General features: G+C 41.3%; 1 protein-coding gene across 1 annotated transcript in view; it reads left to right on the top strand.

Moving 5' to 3' along the window:
* The window catches only part of LOC135432699 (uncharacterized), a 64,110-nt gene that overhangs the window by 2,782 nt on the left and 34,525 nt on the right, over window positions 1-26,803 (top strand). Inside the window, exon 2 of the mRNA XM_064688462.1 lies at window positions 22,318-22,339. The gene's annotated coding sequence lies outside the window, so the exon portion shown is untranslated. The remainder of the gene's footprint in view (window positions 1-22,317; window positions 22,340-26,803) is intronic.

The following is a 26,803-nucleotide window of genomic DNA, read 5'->3' as shown; positions in this document are numbered from 1 at the left end:
AGCAAATAGATAACAAATGCCAATAGAAATCTCTAATTAAAAGCTTGACAATAGTTGCAGCCAGACACAGCAGCAGCAGCAGCAGCAGTAGCAGCAACAGTCTCTGTTGCAGCAACCACTAAGCACTGCAATGAGCCAGACATCAAGATCTCTGGCAAAACAAAGGTGTCTGGCTGCAAGAGTGTGTCTGAGTGTGTGTGTTGTGTGTGTGATTGTCTCTCTAACTGGGAAGCCGGAGTTGAAGTACCTAACAAGGCGACAACGATACGGCTGCTTATCAAAGCCCACCCTTGCCCCCGCTTTGTCTCATTTCATTCATGAATGTTTTGTTTTTTAAAATTCGCTCACATGTGTTTGAGGACTGCACAGAATCCCCCTAGCTCAGACTAAGGGGAATATACACACACACTCACAGAGGAAGAGAAAAAAAGAAGGGTGTCTCAAGTTCAAGTGCAGCTTGTGAAGGCTTCCTTCCGTTGCACTGGCCCCGTCTAGACGTGGCAGACACTGCCCCAGACTAAACAGAGTTCAAGACGTCACAAGAAGTGGGAATCAACTTTGTCGCAAAAGCAAAGAGAAAGAAATGTTGGCAATTGCCGTTTGCCGGCCGATTTGAATAAACATTAGACAGCGGGCTCCGAGAAGGAGACGACAACATTCTGTGTGACAGAGCCAGTAAAGAGCCGGCAAAGAGTGAGAATTATAATGGCGTTGTGTTCATAAATTAGCTGAACTCAGGCACCAAAGCAGCACAAGAAAGAGCCGACCCAAAGGCGGTTTTATCATCTAAATAAATAAGAATGAGTATATATATAGATAGATCTACATATGTATAAACTATGGCCACAGTCTATAGACAGAGACATCAACGGGGTTCGTTTATAAAGCGGCTAATTTGAATTAAACGAGTCCAATAGCAGACGCAGCCCGTGCCCCCTGCTCAACTTTGTGGCAGCTTAAGAGCTTAGTGCTAGCTGCAAAAAATACAAACAGATAGAAGTAGAAGCAGAAGAAGAGGCAGTAACATAGCTGGCTCTATGATTGGGCCCCGTCTGCTCATATGCCGCGTACGTGTTGCAAATAACATTTGTGAATAATCTAAATCTAAAAATTTGTCAGACGGAAGTCGCAAGCAGCTAACAAAACAGCTAAAAGTTCGTGCGCTTTGGGCTTAGGCATACAAAAGAGCTCAGAGCCATGCTCTAAAGGGCGAATCGGTAGAGATTACTTTTTACCTTATTTCTGCTATAGAATTTTCTTATCAAGCTGCCGCAGCTGGCCTCGTGCTGCTTTTTATGTAATGTTTAATAAGTTGCACTTGCTGCCAAAAAAAAAAAACAATTAGCAAAAGTTTTTTGCGGAAAACAAAGTTGTGCCAAAAGAAAAGTTCTGTCTGTTAGTTTGTTGATTTGAGCACGTTTTAGCTGTGCCCAAACTAAGATACAATTGCTTTCGCCTTGTGTCATATGCGACTTTTATCTGTGTTTGCTTTCCCACAGTCTTTGCAGCTAATCAAAGACTATGCAAATTGCTTCTATAAACCTTGCGGAGGGTATTCTAGTTTTGTCACGAGGTGTGTAACGCATAGAAGAAGACGTCTCTGAAAGCAGAAAGTATAGACATATTCTTGTTCTGAGTTGACATAGCCTGACTCTGTTACTATGCCATCTAGTCTCTCAGTTATGAGGCTGGAATCTTAGAACTTCTCATTTGTGCCTCTTTTTGTTGCAGACAGTAGCTCAGAATCGAATTACTATATAATAAAGCTCTCTCTAGAAAGAAAAAGGTCTGAAAATGTGCTTTTGAAAGAAACGTTTTTGTTTTTCAAGTTATCTATCTTGACCAAACTCAAACATAAGCTATGTGTATACAAGGGCATTTAGTCTTCGGCGTGTCGCTCTTTCTTATTTTTTATCTAATCTAAACTGGGAATGATGCGACACATGTGAGTATTATAAAAAGTTTACATATATATGTAATTTAGTTATGGCCCAGGCAGCAGGCAGCAGACCATGGCCAAAGCTTTACAGGCTTAAGCAAGAGTGAGAGGGAGAGAGAGGGAGATAGAAGGAGAGACGCCAACTCCAACGACTTTAATATGGGCTCATGATGAGCTCTAATTTTGAAATTATACCAAATTATTGCCGGCTGTAGAAATAAAAGAACTGAAGAACTTTGGAGCTAGCGAGCTGGAGCTCAAGTGGTTGTCAGTTGGGTGTTCAGCTTCAGCTTCAGCTTCGTTTTCGGTTTCGGTTTCAGTTGCGTTGTCTTAACTTCAAATTGTCGCTGCCTGTTATTGCTCTCGTTGTTGTTGCCGCTTGCCATATAACAAGTTAATTTTCATGTAAATTTCTGTTTTGGGCCCGGCTGGCTGGCAGCCTTTCAAGCCAGCAACAACAAGAGCAACCGGTTAACATAATCACTTAATTTGCTGATTGTGTACGTGGCTCGTTTTTGGATCGTAATCGTGGGCGCCCGTATGGGAAATGGAAATGGGCAACAGTGAAAAATATTTGAATCTAAATCGTCTTCTAAAACGTCTCAGTTCCCAAAAGTGTCAATATTATTAAGTGATGATGTTCAATATGTTCTCAAGTCTGATAAATGAGCTGTGGCTCGATAAAAACCAACACAAAAAACTAACAACAATTGATGACAACAAAAGAGCTGCAAACGAAACTTGAGCCAATGGACTAGAAGAAGCAGAAACAATAATAAAAAATATGAAGTAAGCCAGAATGCGGCACTCTCTAAGCCCAGTTGATAAATTGTGTGTGTGTGTGTGTTTATTTTGCTACCAGAAAATAATTTACCAAAAACTAAAAACCAGCAGCAACCGCTGCCGTAGCCGCAGCAAGGGCAAAAAATGTGTAGAATAAATAACAAACTTGCTAAAAACAAAAAATACAAAGTAACAGCAAAAACAAAAAAATGAACAGAAAAAAATTGGCAAACAAACACACACAAAACAAGCGCAACAAAAAAAACTCATTCAACAAAGCAACAAATCAACAATAAAAACCAAAAAATTAAAACAAATGCTGAGTTATTAGCACGCCAAACGCTGGCAGCGAAGCTGACGTCGGCGTGGGCAGCGCCCGTCGCGGCGCGTCAGTTGAGTCGGGTGAGAGCGGGCGGGCGGTCGGTCGGTCGGTCTTACGTTTTGTTTTTGCCTGCCTTTTGTTTTTGTTTTTATTTTGTGCTGCTTATTCATGGCAGTCACAACAAAAACAAACATCCAAAACAACAACAACAACATTAAGTGGAAAGCTTGCAGAAATAGCAACACGTGAAAACCGCAACGAAAAGAAATGTGCAGCAGCAAAAAAAAAAATAATAAAAACACGCAAAAAAAAATCTCTTGAAAATGACGAAAATAAAAACTAAAATGCAGCCCCACTCACCCAGAACATAAAGTTGCAACAACATTGGCCCATGTTGCGCGGGTCGCTTCAGAAGTTTTAAATGGGAACTATTATGAATATAAGTCAAAAGCTAGCGGGGTTTGGGGACATAATTAAATCTTGCAATCCCTGAGTTTGGTCAAGAATTCTTGAAGAACAAAAAAGTTTTTCCTACAAAAGCTCAACTTTCGACCGATTCTTTTTGTAGACTCATCAGACTTCAGTTCCCTAAGCGACTCCTTTGTCAGAATTGTGTAATCACTTTAAACCTTTTTGGTAATAAATAAGATTGCCAAGTAAAGTCTCATATTCCTAATGCGGCCAGAGATAGTTCCTGCAACCTTTCATGAAAATACTTATTATAATACCCTTTACAATACCATTCAAAAATAAAAAATAAAAAAATAAATTTTCTGCAGTGTAAAACGTAGTTTGCAGCCATGAAATCGATAAAAATTGATTTTAATGTTGAGATTTTTTTAGCATATCTCGGAACTTATAAGTGCTAAATCTTAAATGTAAATCTAAATCTTGGAAAAACACAATTGAAATATAAAAAAAATAAGCAACATGTAATTATAAGATAATATAAAGTTTTGAAATATAAAATACGTTGGCTGAAATGCATTACCCAATCGTTTAAAATCGTTAAATATTCTGGAATAGTTTTACGTTTAATCAGAAAATAATCAAATAGTTTGGAACTACTTGTATCCCCCTCGGTTTGAATGTCTGGCCGGCTGTCTGCGGCCGTGTTTGTGTAACCATGCATTTATGATGATTTTAAGCTTGCAAGCATCATCAGGCCAAGACCCAGCAGGCCAGGCTGCCCAAGCAGCCGGGACAAGCCAGGCAGGCCAAGTGTACGGATCCGGCGAGCATTAAAGCAGCTTTAACTATAAATAAAACCGAAAGGCAACAATAGCAGGCGGCGGCAACTTGCAGAGAGGGGTGAGGGTTGGGCTTGTTGCAAGGCACAGGGAACACACATGCGAATGCATCAAATGTTGCACTGAAACTGAGGCACAGACGAAGACTGTGGCAGCCGCGGCCGCAGCCGCAGCAACAGCAACTGCAACAGACATGCAGCAAAAACAACGCAAAATAATAATACAAATAACTATAGATGCATAGATAGGAGCGATAGTTAGATGGACGAGGAACGAAGGATGTGCATGGGGATGCAGCTGGGGCTGGGGCTGGAGCCGTTGGCAACGTCGTCATCATTATCATCTGTGTTGTTTTTGTTGTTGTGGTTGTTGTTCTTGTTGTTGCTTGACCAACGCGAGGCCGTTGCCATAATTGTTTAGTTAGCGTCGAGCAGCCAAAGCTCCCGCCCTAGCCTTGGCCCACCTGAGCAGTTGTTGCTGCTGCCGCTGCTGCTGCGACTGCTGCTGCTGCTCTTTTGTGCAGTCATGTGCAGCCAAGTCAATAAGCGGCTGGCAAACGCCAACGCCAAAGCCGAGCAACTTACTCCCTTTTCAGCCCAGGGCCAGGCTCTGGCTCTGGCTCTGGCTCTTGCTCAGAGCTGCGAGCTGAGCTCTGGCTAAAACCTGATTATGAGCGGCCCCAACTGTTTGTAGGCTACATGTTGTGTATTCTAACACGCTGCGGATGGCGTCCACGTCGACGACGTCGTCGTCGTCTTCGTCTTCGGATCTGGGCAAACAAAATGCGTCTTTAATGCAAACATGCAGCAGGCAGCAAGCAGCAGCTTCCTTTGAAGTTGCTTATGCTAGGGGGGAAAAACTGCGAGGCTGTTGCATGTGCGTACAAAACTTTAAACAGGAATTTTAACAACTTGCTTTGTACTTTTGCTTGTTGCTCGAACAACAACGAACAACAGCCAGAGCAACAACATTCAACATACAACAGCAACAGCAACATCAACAACAACAACAACAAAAACAACATTAACTGATTTATAAAGAAAATTTCTATGCGTCGCTGGCAGAGCCCAAAAAGGAAATGCATGTTGAGGCCGCGAACGTAGACGGGCTGAGCCGCTCGAGCTGCCTGCGCGCCGCTTGATCCCAGGTGAGCGCGCTGCTGCTCGCGGCCTCGGCCGCCGTGTCTGCATGCCAAACAACGTGCCAACATTGACGGCGACCAGCGCTGCCAATTAGAAGATTTCATATTTTTTTGTTTTGTTTGCCACAATGCAATTCAATTAGACGGCAGCAGTGGCAAACAACACCGTAAGGTCAAAGGTTGTTGTCGCTTACGTCACAACAAAAAACATGAGTAATAGAGCATGTAGCTTCCGTTTGGGGGACTATTAAGTTAATTAAATTAAATTATTTTCGTAATGCCTTACAAGAATTGCATGGAGCTAGTTGCATAGCCAGCAGCTTCGAGAATGCTAAGCTGTTATAACAAGCAGTTCTTTGTAAGCTGCCTTAAAAGTCATTCGTTTCATAGCATTCAGCTAGACCGTTTCAGAATATTCAATAGACACAAAGGCTTCCGTTAAAATCTGAAGATATGTATGTATATATACAGATTTTCCTGAATTATGTAGCACGTATCTTTTGTAAGGTTAAATAAATATAATATAATGGACGTAGTTTTTGAAAAAATGTTACTTTTTGTCAGTAGTCAACTTTCCTTAATTAAACTTAAACAAAGTTAATTTATTTTTACAAGCTCATACAATATTATCATAATATCATGATAAAATACAAACTTGTGTCCTAGTTAAACATTTTTTATAGCTATCCATAGGGTTTTATAATATTTTAAGGTCTCACAGTCGACTGCTGTTATTGTTAATTAAATGTTATAGCCTCATTGTCTCATGCTGAGTTTTATAGCTTGCTGCTGCATACACTCTTGTATCTCATTAGTTGCTTGGCATTGAAGCGCTTTACGATCCATAATCCATCATGAGGCATCAAATTTTGTCATACTTATCAACGAGTTGAGGTCAAAGTTAAAACTGACGGCACATCAAAGGCCAACGTCAGCTGTTGCTTGTAATACATATATAATGCGATGCATAAACGAGCTAAAGACAGCTGGGGCCAGACAGACATGCCACAGTGGCAGCGGCAAAATGTTGCATTATCGCGATAATTAACATAAGCTTAAACGCTGCCCCCAGCGATGATGCCGAATGCCAGCTGGGCCGCAGCTGCCCCGTCGGGTGGTCAGCGTATCAGTTTTTCGCTTAAAAAACAAAAATGTAAAACCTTATATCTGGCCATTAAAATTGCTTCTTGCAGCAAACATTTTAATTATGGATGCGAAATACGCACTCAAGAAAATTATGTATACGAACAACAAATAACAAGGTCAGGGCTAAAACTTGGCTAAACTGTTGTCTTTTGGTGCTATTAAAATTGCATTACAAGCTACCAATTCGTCTGCTTCAGCTTTGAAAAGTTGTTGTTGTTGTTATTGCTTGTAGGTTTGCATTTTTGACAGCTGTTCCACATTTTGTAGCATCTACATCAAAGTCACGTCGCGAATGTTACACATTTCACATAATTGTTGCTGTTGAGAGCCGAGTGTCTCGCCAAAAAGTGTTTGCTCAATAGTTTTTGCCATTGAGTTGTTAGGCTATCGAATGCAAAGAGTCGTCTCAAGTGATGACACATCAAGGTGCGTTACCGAATCGTGCTTAAAAAAATTGATCATCTTCTTTTACTTAGCAAGTGAAGGTAGCGCATATTTGAAATGAAGTAGCCAGCGAGTGCAAAGATATGACAGCTAAGAGGTTTGGGAGCCTGATAGGAAGGCTAAAAAACTAGAGCAAGTTTCGGGCAGGGTTTGGAAAGCGTTTATTCTGCGTAATTGAGCATGGATATCCGTTAGAATCTGAGTTAATTTAAATCTGGTCGAAATGATTTCATATTCGTTTTAATATTCTGAGTGTCTATGTATTCGGAGTGATTTCGTATTCAAAGTGGTAAGATATTCGGTATATTTTTTTATTCAGAGATAGGAATTTTCATGATCTCGACATTCGGAGTGTTTTAATATTCGGAGTAGTGCGACATCTAAATTCTTTGAATATTCGCAGTAGCTCGACATTTGGATTGTGTTACAATTCTCTAAATATATTTATAATCGGAGTTGGTCGACATTTGGAATCGGTCAACATATCGGCGTTTTTGAACACTTGGAGTGTTCAGACTTTTAGAATGGATAAACTTTCGAACCCCTGCAATCGATATTCGGAGTGTTAAGACAGCATTACCTATAGTTTCAAAGCAATAATCATTGTCATTAGCAAAGCAAGCCGCGCTTATATAACAGGCAGCCTTTGTTTACCCACTCGGTACATTCACAATTATCTTACGAGCTGTCACATTCGTGCTTAACTACAACAGTACCAACAATAAATAATAAACAATAAACATACCAATAAATGACATCAGTTTTAGGACTTAAAAATAAATGGAAAGAACCAACAACAACGACTGCAACCGCTTGACAGGCGACAGCAGCAGTAAAAAAAAAAGCAAAACAATAAAAACAATCAAAAGCAAAAAGGCCAATCGCAGTGCAGTTCGTGGCTGGGCCACTGCCCATTGCCCATTGATCGTAGAGCCCCCAGAGCCCCAAAGCCGCAGCGCCGTTGTCCAAGACACCTGTGCGCTCCAATCTGTGAGCGAAACGTGTTCGCACGCCAGAGACGGCGTCGTCCGCGTGACGCCAACAATAGGCAGACAACATGACCTTTCTATATGGGCGCACACACACAGAGATATATTTATATATATACCTGAACATATCAAACTTTGTTGAGGCTATGACGACGACCCCCAAAGTAAAACACACCCACCCAAAAGACTCCACACGAACTGCGCGCATTCGTCAGGCAGTGCAGTAGGAGAGCTATAGGACGGGTGCGGTTTGGTGGGGAAAGGGGGGTGGAGGGGTACGTACGCTTCTGAGGACAGAGCCCCATTGCCATGCTCATCAAATTCTCGCATGTTGCCTGTCAAACCGCAGTGACAAACACACGCACATAACCAGGCGATGTTGTTGTTGTGGCATCTGCAGCTGCGCCCAGGCCAACCCCGCACCACTGCCTGCCTACCTGGCTGCCACATTGGCTGCAATTCCTTTGAAAAATTCCACCAGTTGCAGTTGCAACGTTGGCGCAGCTCTTGTTTGTTTTTGCGCGCCTAGCCATAATGTTTTTATGATGACCCACGGCTCAGCAGCCGCCACAGCTGCCCCCTTTTGCCATCCCGCTCACTCATGACACTGCTCCTTAATCCGCTCTGTGCCGCAAGTTGTCTTTATTTTTACTTACTTGCTACTTGCCGCAATTAGCTGCACTGTCCCACAACTTTAGCTATTCTTGGCGCTGCAATGACTTATGTTGCAGCTTCCCAGAGACCCCGCCAGACACATTGGCATGGCGTAAAATTTAATTGAAAAAAGAAAATATGAAAAAAAAAACATTTTATTCAGCGAACGCGAAAAAATGCAATGAAATTTGAGCATCGATTGTGGGTCAGCGTCAGCTCATACCCATCGACAGCTGCCCCCAAAAAACAGGCTCTGATGGCCACTTAGCCAAGCAGCCGCAGCAGCTGCAGCCGCTTCACCAGGTAGTTCAGCTTAGCCGGAGCGCAATCCATTTCAATTGCCACGACGCGTTTAAGATTACGCAACCGATTAGCCAGGCAGCTGGAAAATGCCGCACGCGTCTGCTGCTGTGCCCCAAGAGGCAGAGCAGCCTCCATGCGCCATGCCGCAAACTTGTTTATTAGATGCTTCCCAGAAAAATAGGAGCAATCAGCAGCACGTGCTCAAAAAAACAATAAAAAGTAGCCTCTCATAGCCATGTCGCCAATGGCCAGCGCTGCTCTTGACTTTGCCAAAAATCCCCCAAAAAGAAAAAAAAGACTAAGCAAGCGAAATTATAAGTCAGATACCATAAAATAATTAAAAATCAATGTTACAAAAATTTGTCATTGCCAACGTTGCGAAAAACTTGAAACGCGGCCAACAAAATTTCATTACCTTTTGCGATTTTCAAAGACTCAGCAAGAAAATTTGCGCCTCGAAAATTGGTGCACCAAACAATTAATAACAAAGTGTAATTTATTAATCAGTGCACAAGACGAGAAGTTGTCAATAGAAATGCATCTGGCAAAAGTAAAGAGAGACTGCGAGAGGGGGAGAGGCCTAGCAGGTGAGAGGGAGAGCTAGATAACCTTAGATTCGAGGCGTGGGTGGCAGCTGCTGCAATCAACTCGAGATGCAGACGCAGCGCAAACAAAATGCAAAAGCTAACAAGTAAGAAAATTAGAGTTCGGCAGGGTACACAATAAAATACCCTTTACATTAGGGAATGCAACACAATAGAAATTAAAAGGATACACAAGAAAAATAAAGCTATCAAAAACATGAATGCAAAAAAAATGAGAGAAAAACTGACATTTAGCGCCATAGATGAATGGAAGACTTACTTGACTTCATGAGAATCGCATAGAGGGGCAATTTTTAAAAACAATTTTTAATACATATATATATATATGTTATAAATTTCTTTCTTTATAGAAAGTATTGAATCTAAACTTAATAGTCCGTTGGCTATGAAGTCGATTGAACACATTGTCCTCATAAAGTCCTTGCATTGGGAAATTAATTCGACTTTTTGTCGTAAGGGAAAGTAGTTAACATTTTATCAAGAAATTTTATGGCAAACGAATATACCATATATAATTACAAAGTACAAATTTCAAGATACAACGAAATATTTTACACCTTATCAACAAACAAACTTAAGTTCTGAGAGATATAAAGCACAAAGAACCATTTGACAATGTTGCAATAATTTTGTATATCAAAATTGCAGACTCAACTGAAGCTCAAGTGCAAACAGCACACAAGTTGCCGCGTGTACAAGGCTTAGCGCATCTTCGTAATCCCTTTTTGCATAGGGTATAAAAAGCTAAAGCTGCAATTACACACACACACGCACACATGCACAAATATTTGTTGTGTTTGTGTGTGTGCTGTAGTCAAAGTTGACTCTTGACGCATTTTTAAGCGCTCCCTGGAACTGCCTCAGCTTGCGTCGCGCCGCGTCGCCTATGTGAGTAGTGTGGGAAAAGTGGGCGTGTCCAATGGGCATTAAACGGTATTTCAACTTTTGCTCAAGCTGCTTTTGTATGGCTGTTGCAGTTGCCGTTGCTGTTGCTGTTGCCGTTGATTTCATTTCAGTTTGTTGTTTTTGCTGCAATTAATTGACGAGCGACCCAAAACAGAGAAAAAAGCTTAAATAAAAGAGACGCACAGAATCTAAAAGTCAGACAAACAAACAGCCAACAGATAAACAGAGACGTCATCGCTGTTGCCTGCTAGCAATTGGAGGTAGGGGGGAAGGGGGCGGGCTAGGGTGATGCGTTTGGGGCATGGTGCTGTTTGGGGTCGACGTCATCATGTGAACTTGTCTGGACTGGACTGCCGAGCGTATCCATATCCTGTGCGCTTGTCATTAATGGGGGCCCCCCTAATCAACTCAACTCAACTCAACGGAGCTCGACTCGACTCCAGCCCAGTCATGACTGCGATGCGCTGTGTCCACACACATCTTCATCATTTACTTGGCGGCGTCGGCGGCGGCGGCCTGGCAAATTGATTCATTAGTCAAAGTGACTCTTATTTAGTAAATAAGCCAGAGCGAATGTCTGTTAGCGACTAATGGTTCCATCGAAGGATCGACATTTGCATTCCCTTATTTTTGCTTTGGCCAGCTGCAATTGCTCTGCAATCTCTCTGTGAGATTTGCGCTTAAGCGTTGCGAGTCATTTATCAAATTGCATTTGATTTGTTAATTAAATTTTCTATTTATGCTTATTAAGGCCGGCTCGAGCATGTCGTGCCCGACTATCAAATGCTAAGCACACGCCCAGTTATGGCTAATACCATGGCAGCAACCGGTTTGTGGCCAATCTGGTTGGGGGCTTTCAGCTTAGGCTTTTTGCCTTTTGGTCTCCCACTGTTATCAACAAATGGGCCGCTTGCCGCTTAGCCGTTTGTGTCACATTCTGTGTTTATTAGCCGGTTCCATTCAGAAACGGCCATATTTATGTTAACAGAAACTATTTTTATTACCTACAACTTTAATGACAAATAAATGTTCATATTAGCGCGTTGCGAATCACGGTTTTGGGCTGGCAGGGTGCCGGACCCGCAGCAGCTTTTGGCCAGGCCGAAAAACTTGTTAACCCTATTGCGGTGTCGTCAGCGCCAAATAGGCAAACGCAATCCACAAAAAAAATCAAAGCTCACACTCCCACGCAACGGGCGATCATTGGCCACTTGGCTTGGTTTTGTTGGCCAATTCCCAGGCGTTGGTTATGCTTGGCCAACAACATCAGTTAACGGCTGCACCCTACGCATTTATGGTAAAAACGCAAAATATTTGGCCATCTCATTGCTGAGATTGCGCCGACCGGCGACTAATGACTGCATCGACAGCCAATTGGCAGCAGGAAAAAACTAATTAGCGGACCATGTTTGTGGCATTGTTAGAGAAAGTCTGCGAAATGCGACACGCTATGAGGTTGCCTAGCAAATAGATATAAGTATGGTTGATATTTCTGGCGAATTACTGTCACAGCTGGCTTCTTTTTACAGGTAAGACTGGGAAATAACTCGTTATCGGGTGTTACCCAAACATATATATCATATTTATTTATAAATACGTAAGTGAAACTGCACTTACCCATAAATTAACAAATTTTCATCCAGTAGTAGGAGGGAGGAAACACTCTCGTATATCACTTAACACTAAAAGAAAAAAGAGAAGCGGGTTAGAGTTATAATAGAAAAAGCAAAGAGTAAAAATGTGAGAGAGACAGAAAACGAAAAGGGCGAAAAAGAGAGAAAAAGCATGCAAACTTGGCAGGCTTAATTGACTTCATGATAATCGCAAAGAGGGCAATGCACAAGGAGAATTTATATTAATTTCGCATTGAATTAATGAGAATCACATAGAAAGGACTTAATTTGCAAAGTTGCCTCATAGCTATTTCTAGCCTTAACACTTTTACTTTCCACACCCCCAACCGTCTCTATCAATATTCAGTATCGATATATGTAATCTATATGCATATATCGACAGTAACAGCAACAACAATAACAACTACAACAAATTTAGTTGAGAGGCGGCACCCATGGAGTGTCACCTTTTGCGGTTCTCAGCGTCCGCTGTCAGTTGTAATTTTATACGATCAGCTTTCGATTTGGCGAAGCCTGAGGTTAAAAATTAACATGGCCAACCGGCGATAAGTACAGATTGGTATTGGGGCACAGCCAGCAGCCCCGACTTTCAGCTCTCGGCTCAATGTAATTTTGTGGTTTTGGCACCGAAAAAAATAAATAAATAAATAAAAAGCGGCAACAAAAAAAATGCGCTTTGAGTGCAATTGATACGCTTGGGCAGAGGACAACGAACGGACGATGAGGCGGACTCCGATTCGAATTTGGATTCGATTGTCAAAGCCAATTGCGAGGCAGCCGTATGGGCCATGTTAATGCCAAGCATGTGTATGTGCGTGTGTGTGTTTTGTGTGTGTGTGTGTTGTGTCTTTGCAGTTGCCTGCCGCAGTTGTGCTTCTGCCGCGTGTGCCCTGCTCTCTTGCGTCTTGCCGCTTTATGCGATATGAATTACACAAGTTTCCTGGCAGCGTTTTATGTACGTTTTCCTCTTTATTATTATGCAGCTGTGGTGTGCGTGTGTGAGTGTGTGTATGTTTCGTCGTTATAATATAATAATTAAACGAATTGCCAAAGTGTGTGCGCAACAGACGCGCCTCGTTCGTCAGGCCCTGCAACTGCCTGGTGTTATGAGTTAGAGATGGGAGACATATCGAAAACCAGCAGCTATCAAAACTGGAAAAACTTTCATTTTATGATATGCGGCTTATGGTAGCTTGTCTGGCGATAGACAGAAATTGGAGCTTTAAAATTTCCACAGGACATTCCAATTTATATTAACTAGAAGATATATAATACTCAAGGAATTCATTTATATTAACTTGTTGCATTTTAATTAGTTTCTAGTCAAATTTCTTGCAATTGATCAGCTAAGCTTGGCATATTTTATTCATGCCTCACGCTCCCATCTCTAGCGTGAGTTGATATTCCCAGCAGGCAGCATAAAACAGGCCCAGTTTTAATATGTTCCTTCGTTCGTCTGTTGTCGAAAAAAGGGTTTAAATTTGTATTTTTGCTGCTTTTATTTGTTTTTTACACTCGAGGTGTCAATTTCAACGCCCTTCTTTTGTTTGCGACTACAAGTAAACGAGTCTGTAGAATTGCATTGTACATGGCTACGAGTAGTCCTATATACGTATATATATAGTACATACATATATGAATATTACCCTCGTTTTTAATTTTTGCCAAATTATGCAAAACACTTTGCCCTGCGATACACTTAGAAGGGTTAGGGCATACACGCATACACTGAGAAAAACTTATTATGCTAAATCTGTTTTCCAGCCTCTTTTGTGGGCGTGCAACAAAAAATCTATAAATATTGTCGGCGTGTTGGGCTGCCACACCCACAAGCGGAGGCATACACACAACACACGCACACACACTTACACACGCCTACAAAATGTTTAACATAAATATTTGCAAATTTCTCGAACAACGGCGTCGAATTAAAACACATGCATATATGTAAAACCCGATATAAATTGCCTTTGACTTCTGGCAAAGAACCGTTGGTGAGCCAGTGGTAGGAGTGCGGCGCAACCAAGGGGCAGGCTGCTCTGTGGGGCGTTGAAAATCATCACCTCATCCTTTAGCTGTGGCAGCTCTCACATGTGTGCGATGGATGCGTCTCTGGGTACACTCCTCGGCGTGGCATAGCCAAGTTCTTTTTTGGGGTGTGTACTTGAAATGGGTTCTGCACAACAGCTAGCGACTTCATGGGCACGGGTAGATGGGGGGCTGCCCACATGGGCGGAGGTGGATGTGGGCGTGGCAGCTGGCATATACACATGTATGTATAAATCAAATTTGCATGTGCTTGATGCAGCTGACAACTCAATAAAATGTCGCTATTTTAATTTTTGCCTTGATGTCGTCACACGCATGTGACAAGTTGCAGTTGCATGTTGCATGTTGAATGCTGATGTGTTTATTGCTATTAAGCATTACTTTTTATGAGTTTAATACCAGGAATATGCAACACAAAACATGCCATTATGGGATATAAAAGCGAATATTACGGTTAGCAGTTGTGTTGGCACAATAAAAAACGAAATGTTTGTGCCAGCGTTTAATTAAGTATAATTAAATATTTTATTTTTATGCTGTGGAGATTTTCAGGAGCTATTTTGGTAACGACAAGGCTCGACCGGAACGTAGAATATGCACATATAGACATTTAACCATATATAACCCATGCTTATTAATTGAAACTAATCTCTAAATCAAACTGTTCCCTAGGCATACAATACTTAAGCTAAAAACCCAGTTGTTGTCAATTTACCTCTTTTTTCAGTCAATTCTCTTAAGAGACTCCTCTTTACAGATACTACCCAGATAGTAGCTCGCCAAACAGTTCACATACTCATATGACTACGTGTTGACAACAAAATTAATTCAAATTAGCAGGCTACAAGTTGCAAGTTCGAGAGACCCAACCAAGGTTAACTGAATTTCAACAACTTTCGCTTGGCGTGTTGCGTGTTGCAAATTTACCAGCTGCTGCTGCTGCTGCACAGGGCCAACAAAGGAGCGCTCAATTTGCAACTGCAGCAAATTAAACTAGCAACTTGTGGCAACTACTCACTTAGGCTACAAGTATGTCTTGTACATGCATCTGCACAGGCAGCAATAATTGCTGTTATCCTGCCCCCACTGGGGCGCCCCAACTTTGTCCAGACACTGCATAATATAATTATCGAATGCGTTTTTTATGAGCTGCCGACATAATTGGTCTGATTGGAAGATGATCTTTGCGTGACTGCCGCCGCTTTCGGGTTTCTGCCCCACTACTCTACAACAGTTATGTAGCTGGTGAGTTGTTTTGGGCGCCGGCAGCTCTCAAAGAGTCAACAAACGCTTCTGTCTACCATTTTGAAGTGAGACATTAATCTCAGTTAGGTTTATCTTTGATGCATAATAAATGAGACGCTTTTAGTTTCAGCGTTTGCCGGCTAAAAGCAGCTATTTATTAATGCTCAAAATGAGCTGGCCACGAGGCCCGGACGCCGGCAACAGCCCAACCACCACGACGGCGATCTTATTAACCCAGTTTCCTCAAAGTTTCCAAAAAAAAAAAAAAAATAAATCAACTCAAGGAAAACACTTTTTTTCCGTGTTTGCGTTTTCTTTTTCTTTTTTTTTGTTTGTCGCTAAGAAACTTTTGCTTTGTGCCAATAAAAAGAAAATCTGCACAAAGTAAACTCGGGCAAAATTGCAATCACTTTGGTATGGTAACAGAGCACGGCTACGGCTACGGGATCGAGCCTGGGTCTGCGGGGGGAAGCGCTGTGTAAACAGCTGCCAGCATCAATCTTCTAATGCGTTCAAAATTTTGCGCTGTTGCTGCAATTTTATTGCCAACACGAGGGAGAGCAAGATACATCCATGGTGTTTACTTTTGCTGTGCCAACTTCTCTTTTTTTGGATACCCTAACAAGAGTAGTGCTGACTTTTAATAAAGAAGTTTGAAATGCCAGAAAAAGCTACTAGAATTATTAATATCTTTTAAAATGGGGGCATAAAAACGATGTAAGGGAAGTAGACTAAGATAAAAAAACATATAGTCGAAAAATCATGTATATGACTGTCTCAATATCATATTTTCAGCTTCAGATACACTGTGTATCTGTCAGATACATTTGAGTAGGGCATTTGACATTCGTGTTAGCTTGGCATAATGCTTTTTTGTGCTCCGCTTGGGCTGCCAAAAAAAACCCCTGCTTTGCCTGTGCCACATTTGAGCCGAATTGACTTGTTGTCACGCCCCCAGATCCGGCGGCGGCCTTTCAGCCCCCCGATGGCAGCGACATGCAAATTTATGAAAGCCGCTTTGGCCTGTGTTTCTTATGATTACTTTTTATTATGATTTTCTTTTTTTTCTACTTGTTTTTTGTTTTTCGGTTTCTTGCTCGTATATTAACTTTTGCTGGTTTTTTGTTTTTGGTTTCTGGCTGCCGTCGGCGCTGCTTGGACACGCCACAAAGCCAAGTGGAAGAGCTGGAGCTTGTTTTCGTGCGCGGTACGTTGTTAATAATTCGCTCGCATTACGCGCGATCCCGAAGGAAGATGTCGTCTTAATGACTTCATTAATATTGAGTAAAACACAGTGAGACACAGGCTCCGCCGTGTTGCACAAAGTGCAGCCAATGCGAACGCAACGAATTCGCGCTCAATTGCCAAATCCGAGTGGCAGCCACGAAATGCTTCAGTTGCGCCACGTTTTCCGTTCAGCGTTCAACGTTCAGCGTCTCTTCTTCTTTCTCTTGTTATACCCTTGTAGAAGGTATTCTAATTTTGTCACGGGATGAGTCGCTTAGGACTTTATAAAGTGTATATATTTTGATGGGCATGAAGAAGCCGAGTCGATATAACTATGACCCTCTTGCCGTCCCGCCCGGCTGTCTACTTCTAGGCAAACTAATCTCAGGATGTCTGTTGTCGGAAAACTTAGCACAGGTCCGTTTTACTATTGCACGCATTATGTCAGAATCTGGCGGAGCGAACCACTTTATAATATAGCTACCATATGAATTATCCGTCGCATATTAATTTCCTGTCTGACAAGCTTAACATTTTTCTAGTCATGCTTCTTAAAAATGAGTAAAATCTTATCAACATCGGAATACTATATGATAAAGTTTCTAAAAAATACCTTTTTGTCTTTCAACAATCTAGTTCCAATGGTTAAGAACTAAATATCTTTAAGGGTATTTAAACTACGGCGAGTCGACATTAGAAGTTCTCTCTTGTTAATATTGCTGCTGTTGCTCAACAACAGTTGTTGTTGTTGTTGTTATTTCCGCTGCGCGACCGTTTACGGCACACGTTTATGAGCGTATCTTAGCTGCATCTGAGGACCAGCCAACGGGCAAGAGGCAGCAGGCACCAGGCAACAGGCCTCTAGTTGGCGTAATTAAAATTAATTTGAAACCTAAACGGTTAATTTAATAAAAATGCATTAGGCTAGGAAGTGGCTCTTTCAAATTATACACGTAGCCAAAGTTAATGATGTGAGCTGCAAACGTAGCCGTCTTTTATATTAATTATATTAATTAAGGATTGCAATCTGATAAACGCACAGCGTGTTACAAAAGTAACTTAGCGAAAAGCAGAATGTTGAAGGTGGTTAGCACATGTGAAAGAAAGTGGGCGTCAACTGAATAGAGCCAAGAAGGCATTGTGTGTCGCTATAACGTAAAATATTAACATGCTAAGGGAACGAATTGTGCATGAAACATTATTTATAAAAAAAAGTATATATAATCGATAATCATAATAAATTGAAAGTATACTATATTAATATAGTGGGATTTCAAAACCGATTTTGTATGACTTAAGAAAAGCAAATAAAATTGTTCAAGCTATAATTTCTCTAATACGTTTACTTTAAACATAGCCAATTCGTATAAATCGGTTTCAAAGCTTATCTAGTTAAGTTATAAAATAAAAAAGATTTTTATTTATAATCATTGTTATTTTCTACGCCATCTGTATATTGGCATAAAGTGAGAATGATCGCAACTATACTTGAAATCACTTTCTCAACCAAGCCACAAATCCCATTAAGCTGTCCCAGATCCAAGCGGTTATCTGAACTGCCAAAACTATTAACAACAGCTCGCTGCTGTGGGCCTGCCAATGTAGGTTGTTCGCACCGCCCCAGAGTTGGGCAGCGGGTCGGCTGAATTAACTGCGGCTCTGGGCGTTAAATACAGGCTGCAGTTTCTATAAATCAGGCATATTTCTCAACACCTTTTTTTATATATATTTTTTTTTTCTGCTGAGCGGCGTTTCGAACCGCTCATTAAAAACCATTAAGCAGAATATTCAGCTGTGAAAAATTATGGCGTAAATGATACCCTAGCGCGAATAGAGCGCGACAATAAACGATCGAGCGGGGGCAGGGTTTGCTGTTACGGGGGCAGGGGCACTGTTTGGGGGGAGGCAGGTCTACGGCCTGGAGGCCGTTGTTGTTGAGGCCCCGAGTTGAGCTCGCAATTTACCTAAACGCGTTTCGAAGTTAACTCGGTTTCTGTGTCATTTTCTTGTCTGCAAGTCGAGTCGAGCGTCAAATAAATTTTCGTCTACGTAAAAACAACAGCGAAATGGAAAACAACAACAACGCCGTCAACAACAACAACCACAACAACAAGAACTGCAAAAATATGTCTAAAACTATTCCCCATGCGGTTGTGTAGACGTTGCGTTCTTTGTGGCTTGTTTGTTGCCAACTCTTTTTTTTTTGGTTTTTATTTTTGTTTCTTTTTGCAACGAACATTTGCAGCAATTTGTTATTGGCCATTTAAGCCGTTTGTTGTTCTTGTTGTTTGTCGGTTTGTTGCCTGGTGTTGGCCATTGGCGCTGCGCACCAGAAATCTGTTGAGTGTTAATGACATTTTTATGTTTTAACGCTTGAAAAGCTGCACCACCGACTACCATTTGGTGGCCTGGCCCCGTCTTTGGCCTCTGTGCGAGCACTCAAATGGGAATGGGAAAGCAAGTCCAATTGAAATAGACGCTTCAGCTCCAACTCTGGCTCTATCTCTTTAGGCCAGGGTTCTGGAAATGCTCCGTTTCTGTATGCTCTGACGTTTGAAATGTTGCAAATGTTGCGGGCTCGGTTGAGTTATTGACTGCTCGTGAATTGGAGGTTGGAGGAAGCTGTATGTGTTTCAAGGGAGAAATGGCAGGTGAGTGTGTCTAATATGTGAAAGGTGGGGCAAAGGTTTATTGAGTTTTCGACAAGTGGATTTCGTTAAATTAAAAAATTTTTCAGAAATACTTTTGAGAAATTATGGAAAGAAAAAGTAGTTCTTGTTACTAGAAGATAGAGAGTCGGAGAGTTAAGAGCGACTGACGCCTTTCTTTCCCTCTTAAGCATCGCCTTTCAAATTACCTTGAATAAGAGTGGAAATAAGATTTCGGGTGAGAATCGCATAGAAGAGCGGTTCACATTTAAAGTGTAAAGAGTATTTTCTTCTAAGGCTTATTTCCTGGTTCCTAAATTCTCTTTTTGTCTTGCGTGTTTCTCACTCGCTATTCCTCTCTCTCTCTCTGTCTCTTTCTTTCCCTCTTGCTCCCGGCTTTTGTCTCTCACAATTTAATTCAATTCACGGTCGAAACTTGTGTCAACATTAATTAATTTTCTGCGCACATTTGCAAAACTTTTGAGCAGCTAATTGGATTTTGGATGCAACCAACAACAACAAAATCAACTGAAACCCAGCAGCAAAAACCAAACACAAAGAAACTAAAACAAATTCGCGTGCAACCGCGCACTAATAACTACAACTGAGACAACCCCCATTGGAGGACAGCACAAAAAAAAAACATAAACAAAATAAAATGAAATAAAATAAATAATCCACAGCAAGTTTCCTGCAGCTCCTTAACGCCGCGGAGGCAAGTTTTTTAAGCGGCAAAAAAAAAGGAAATGCTCCTATTAAATGTGTTTTATTTGGTGTGTGCACTGTGTGTGTGTATACTGTGTGTGTCTGCTTGTTGTGCGCCCGCATTTCGTTTTTTTTTTGTTGTTGTTGTGCATATTCCTTTGTTTCAGGCTTCACTGGTGCTGAAATTTCGCAAATGTTTTCTTTTGGCCATTCCGTTGGCGGCTTTGGCTGCCATTTTAATGATTTACTTCGCTTAAACGAATTTCATTTCGGGCAGGTGGCCCGGCTGCTGACGGCAGTCGTGGTAGTGGCAGGGGCAGGCACAGTGGCAGTGGCAATGGCTGTGGCAGCCGCCTGTCAGAACAACTGTTTGTTGACTCGCAGGCTACGCTGGCCCGGCACGGTGCAGGCTCAAGTGCGTGTGTGGGTGGCCGCAGCCGGCGCACAATTTACCCAAGTGCAACGACTTCTCATGCGCTTCCTGTGTGACGCCACTTCCTGCCTTCCCGCTGCCCTAACAATGCCAAAAAAAAAACCTGGCCCGAACTAATAACACTTAACTGCGCCAAGCCGAAAGCTAAGCGTTAATTATGGCAAACTTTTCCGTGCCGGCTAAAGTGTTTCCCAGAAGACACACAAAAGCTGCCAGCTACTGAACTTTGGCTGCACTGTGCCCCCCCCCCCCCTCTCGCACAACCAGCGACTTTGCAGACTCCTCCGGAGCAAATGCATGTCGCTACATATCAACAAAGGATGCAGTTGCCTAGACTCGGCTAGGCTCCGGCACGGACTACACTCTTGTTGTTTTTTTCGTCGTTTTTTTTGTGTGTTTTTTTTGTTGGTTTTGCAGACTTCAGTCAATGCACTCTCTATGACGACGTCGTCTGACTGCACAAAATGAAAAAGTTTCGAAATAAATACTGAAATCCAAGGCCCAAAAGAAAAACTTGAAAAAAAATAAACTGCAGCGGAATTTAAGCTAAAAATAAACGACTAGCGAATGCTGTGTACTAATATTTAGTAAAAGTTTTAATTTCTTTTAGCTAGTAATAATAAGAAAAATAAATTAATAGCGAAAGAAGTATATAAAAGGTTAAAAGTTAACATTCTTTATAAACCTTTGTCATTACTTATTAAAAATAATAAACCTAGTTAATATATTAATTTTCTTAGTGTTTTGCCAAAGCCTATCCTACACACAGCTTACAGGGTATAAGTGAAGCAGCCCCCTCTTCAAACACAAAAAAAAAAATAGAAAAAGAGCTCGTTGCATTTTTGTAGAAGGCAAAAAAAAATTATTAACGCCTGTTGGATATGCCACAGGACGATGTCTGCGCCGACTCCAGCTCCAGCTTCAACTTCGTTCCTGGCTCTGGCTACTGTGCACACACTTTTCGTCATGTTGTTGTTGTCGTTGCATGTTTTATTTTTTGTTTTTGTTTTCTTTTTTTTTTTTGGTGCATTTGCCTGCAGCAGCGCTTTGGTTGCAAAATGCATCTAGGCAAAAAACAACAGCAAACATGTCGCAGTCGCAGCCAGCGGCAGGAGGAGTTGGCGGAACAGAGTTCGGAGCTTGGGGTAGTAGGCGTAGCTACATGACTGGCAGTCGACGGGCAGCTGCTGCCCGTGCGCCCGCTGCCTGCCCCCCTCCACAGTCATTAGGCGCTGTTGCACTTGGCTCCTGCTTGCACTTCAGCTTGCCAGCCAGTCGGATTTGGGCCTGCATCCTGAGCAGGCTCGTCATTGCCGCCGTCGGCGGACGTTACGTGTCTCAGGCAGTTGCAAATTACGCTCTCAGACTCAATTGTCTTGCGCTTTGGAGACTTGCAGGCCCCCAAAAGCAAAAACAACAACAATGCCTGCATTTAACGCAATCTTTTGCTGGCTAGACAGACAGCCACAGACGGTCACAGACTTGGAGACCAGCTCCAACTCCAACAATCAAATTGCATTGCAGACGTTCCCTCGAGGTGCTGGGGGCGTGGCGCGGGGCCAGAAGCGTCGCGTCATCGTCGCGACATGCACTTCAAAATTTTTGTATATGTTCATTAGAATGTGTTCGTGATGGTGCTTGAACGCCCTGAAGTAGGCAACACTTTTCGAGTGCTTGATTCCTGCTTTTTTATTAATTTAACAAAATTTTCGGTACAGCTGCGCACAACCGATATTAACTGAGCATTCAGATATATATTTGACATAAAAAATTCATTTCATATTATTTAAATGATGAATGAAATGATGATGCAGAAGCACAGAAATATTTTAAACCTATATTATTTTTGGATAATTAAACTAATACTTATATATTTCTGTTTTTGCCATTTCAGAACTCGTTCATGTATTTATGAGGTACGTAAAAACCGAACCCGTCATTTGAATTTAATATGTAAAAAGGCAACATTTAAAACTGTTCAGAGCTGAAAGCAGCTTACAGTTTGTGCACAGGCAAAAACAACCTGCATATGAAATATCCAACAAATAAATGGTAATAAAAAAAATCACATAAAATCATAAATGAATCTATTATGACAAGTGCGTGGGCTAGGCCGAGCGTTTCAACTGCTGCTGGCTGTCCAAATTATGTGAAGTGTGTTTAAAGCGGGTTCGGGAACTCATCAAAATCACCATCATCATGTCGGCAACGGCAGCCGCGACAAACGACAAGAAAATGAAAAAAAAGTTAACGATAAAATTAACAAGAGACCCAAACAAAAGCGCCAAACATCAGCGAAAAGGGCCGGGCCCGAAGGTAGTTAAAACTATACAATGCTTCCCCAAAAACGGCAGCTCTGTGTCTTATTAGAGAAATAAATGTGGCAGCAACGGCTGTGATTGACAACTATGTTGAAATATCAAATTAAAATTTCATAAATAGAGGGAAAATAAAAGTTAAGCGGCTTTATAATAAGGTAATTGCCATGCCTATTAGGCAGGGGCGTGGATGTATAAGAAAAAAAGCAGCTAGATCTTTGGCTTAGATTGAAGGTCAATGACAACACGTAATTGATTATTAACCGACAATATCCATAGACAAACCTCAGCTCGTAATGAAAAATTGAAAAAACATGTTTTAATTTCATGCTTAAGATATCGTATTAGTAGCGGAATTTTAATTGCCACTATCTATATGTATATATCTAAAACCAGCCTTGGCAACACACACACACAGCACCGACCACAGCTCGTGAACTAGAAAAAAACATAAAACTGCAATATCTTTGGCTGGCCATACGAGTTCCTGCCCATATGACGTATATTGTTATTGGGAGTGCGCGCGCGCCCGCCTTATCGTAGGTGCCACATAAGTAACACTGCCGCATTTGCTGCTGCCGCCTGCAGGCCAAACAATTTTCACACCAATGCAATATAATATATGTTTTGCTTTTCTTTTTGTTTTTTACCAATTTACGTTTGGTAAAAACCAATCACTGGCTGCAATTTCCATTGAGTACGAAAAGGTGCTGAGCTGCTGCACTGGGAGCGTCGTTTTAGATCTTACATGTGGTCGAGGAAATTATTTTTTGATAGTCTGCGAAGCACAAGTGTGGTCTAAGACTAGTGTGGGAGTTTAAAATATAGACAACATTTGAATACTGCTAGGTAATAATTTATGAAGAAGTTAAGCTAGCACTTGAATCAAAACATATTGGCAAAATCTTATAAATATTGTTCTCATATATCATATGTCATTCTACAAGCTGTGAACTATTCGTAAAGGTGATTTGCCAATTTAAAATATTCGATCTTAAGTAAAAATCACATAAATTTAAGAATAAAACGAGAAAATAAGAATATCTTCGGCACTCCAAAGATTTAATACCCTAGAAGACATTTGCAGATATGTGAGAATACTGAAGCTCGTATTTTGATTAAATTATTTTGAAAATTTTTGGGAATAATGACCATATAAGAATCAAGTTTTCATACCATAGTTTCTATGAAAGCTATATGATATAGTGGTCCGAGAATGATAAAATTCTGCATATATACGATACAGTGATCCGATCCGATCCAGCCAGTTCCAACATATAGAAGACTAGTAGCCTAGAAACAAACAAACGGACAAAAGGAACATGGCTTTATCAAGTCGACTGTTGATGCTGATCTAGAGAAAATATTCTTTTTGTGGCCAGACATGTCTCCTTCTATGCGTTACACATTGCATGTTCAAATTACAATACCCTATACAAGGGCATAAAAACTAACCCACATACTAAAAAATTAATGCTTATCAATCTTAACCAATCTTAACTTGTTCTATTCGATCTTGAGATAAAAACACATTCCATTGTGATTAAGTAAGAACATTCGACTATCTTGTAAATCATAAATCTTAACACATAGACAAACAGTTATAATTAATGTTTCAGCGCACAGAATTCAATAATTAAGTGTCTCTCAGACAGGCGGCAAGTTTCTCAAATTTGTAGCTATACATATGGTCACCACCATAATTAATAGATTTTTTATTCAAATTATTATCTATTTATTTCTTTATTTTTTTGTTTGTTTATTTGTTTAGATAAGATGTGTTCGAATAAGCAACTATATTAATGGAGTGGCCCTAGAGCTTCGCTATAATAGAGTCTGAGATTGTTTATTCTCAAGTTTTCTCTCGGTGACTTTACTTTTATGAAAATCTTTTATTATCTCAAACGTTAATTTGATATTTTTTTTATGACTCATCTTTGAGTCATACAGGAAATCGCGTGGCCGTAAATCAATAAATGTAGAAAATCTATTTAAAGTGCGATTTCTACAGTTTACACATGTGCATATTCATAAGGCTGGCTAGTTGGGTTGAGGAGGTGCCTGCCCAGCTCGCTCGATGCCAGATAATTATCAGTTCCATTGCCGACCGCAAGCTGTGCAGAATTTTTAGTTTACGAGCATATAAATGTAATTGGATGCGCAAAAACAGTGGTAGATAGCCCAGACGAGTGTGTTTATAAATTTAACAGAGTCTCTGTCAGCTTTTGCCTGTCATTTTGTGTGCAGTTCCCCAGCAATTTGCAACGCCAGCAGCAGCAGCAGCAGCAGCGGCAGCAGCGGCAGGAGCAGTGCGCATGGGCAAAGGCAAAACGTGTCATCATCGATTACGCAGAGCCGGAGCAGGCAGCTTCTAGCTGCAGGCAGCAGTCAGGAGCAGTAGCAGTAGGCAGAAGCAGCAGCAGCAGCAGCAGAAGCAGCAGCAGAAGCAGCAGCAGCAGTTGTCGGCTTGGACAAACAAGTTGCTGTTGTTCCTGCTGCTGCTGCTGCTGCTATCGCTTTGTGTTATCTCTGCAGTAAGGATGATGACGCCGGCAATGGCAATCCCCCGGGCGCGTAACTCAAAGCGACAACACTTGACACTAATTAATACATACGCACCATGCACCATGCACGTTGAACATTGCTGCTGCCGCTGCCGTGCCGTGCCGTTTCCATGCCCAGCTGCCACCCACTCGGCATGTCGACGCGCTCGTCGCATTTCAATCAAGTCCACGTCAGTCAGTCAGTCAGTTCAGTCAGTCACCGTTGAGATTTAGTCGTGATAAAGTTGTATGAAAGTGTTGCAGCTCGCAACTTGCAGCTTGCCGCTTTAACACACGCACACACACACTCAGTTGAGTGCCTAACTGGCACAAGAGGGGTTGGCAGGGGAATAACTACTGTTGTGTGCTATTGTGCCGGTCGCTGTTGATGCTTATCAGTGTGTCGCCTCCGTTAGCTTGGCTTAGTTTCAACACGCAGACAGGCTTGCTGATAATATGCATTTACCGTTGCATTTCCTAGGTAACAAAGTCGGAAAATTTGTCGTACATGTGCAACTTGTAAATGCCAATGAAAAGGTGAATCATTTGTCTAGGTTTTGAGTCGATTTTACAAATAAGTCTGCTTGATATTGAGTCAGAATTTCTACGGAATAATATATAAGAAAATGTTTACAAAACAACATTTCCGAAATATTTCAATAAATTACCTTTATGCTATATTTTATCTCAAATCTTTTCACATTGTAATTACCTTATGAAATTACCCAAATGAACTCTAAAATTGCGGAAATTTTATACCCACAGCGGAAATCAATAAATTGACAGGATATTGTGATTGCCAGTCAATAATTAGTTATAGAAATACAAGTAAGCTTGAATAAATAATTATAATAAATGCCAATAAAACGCAAATCTGTCATATTATGCGCAAGTATGTAAATTTGTTTTGGCCGGTTTTTGAATTTTCTCTGTTATTAGGCAGCATGCCGCATATTGTTTGACGCTCATTAAAAGTCAATTAAAAGGGTTCGTGACGTTCAGACGGGTTGAACATTTAGATATGTGCGGCTGGTCTGGTCAATCAGTCATATTCATATCCATATCAAAGCAAGCGAAACGTGGGCTCACACAATGATCGATGAAGTTGCTGGTTGGACTTTGACGCTTGTTGCCGAAATCGAAAACGTAATCGGAAATGGAAATCGGTAACGAAGTTAAAGTTTTTCAATTGATAACAATGGCAGCTGCGGCACAAAATGGCATTAATTTTCGGCTCTTTAAAGACAACTTTGACACCGAATGTTGAATAAACGCTTAATTAACACTCAATAGCGCGGCTAATGCCAATAAGGCCAGAGGGGCAATGGACAGCGGCTGGAGGGACGCGGTAAATTGCGGCAATTGAAGGCGCGACGAATGCAACTCAAAAGACCCCCAACAACAACAACAGCAGCAAAGGCAACCAAAATAAAAATCAGCAGACAAAAATTAAAGTTTTAAAAGTAAACAACGCAAATTGACATTTTGCCTCTCGACAAGGCAGACAGCCAGAAAATGT

The sequence above is a fragment of the Drosophila montana genome, unplaced genomic scaffold (assembly GCF_035044405.1).
Source record: "Drosophila montana isolate Dmon_TW-CO22-7 unplaced genomic scaffold, ASM3504440v1 contig_3213_1, whole genome shotgun sequence".
Taxonomy (NCBI): Eukaryota; Metazoa; Arthropoda; class Insecta; order Diptera; family Drosophilidae; genus Drosophila; species Drosophila montana.
Note: the sequence above shows the minus strand (reverse complement) of the source record. Positions and strands in the feature narration are given on the sequence as shown.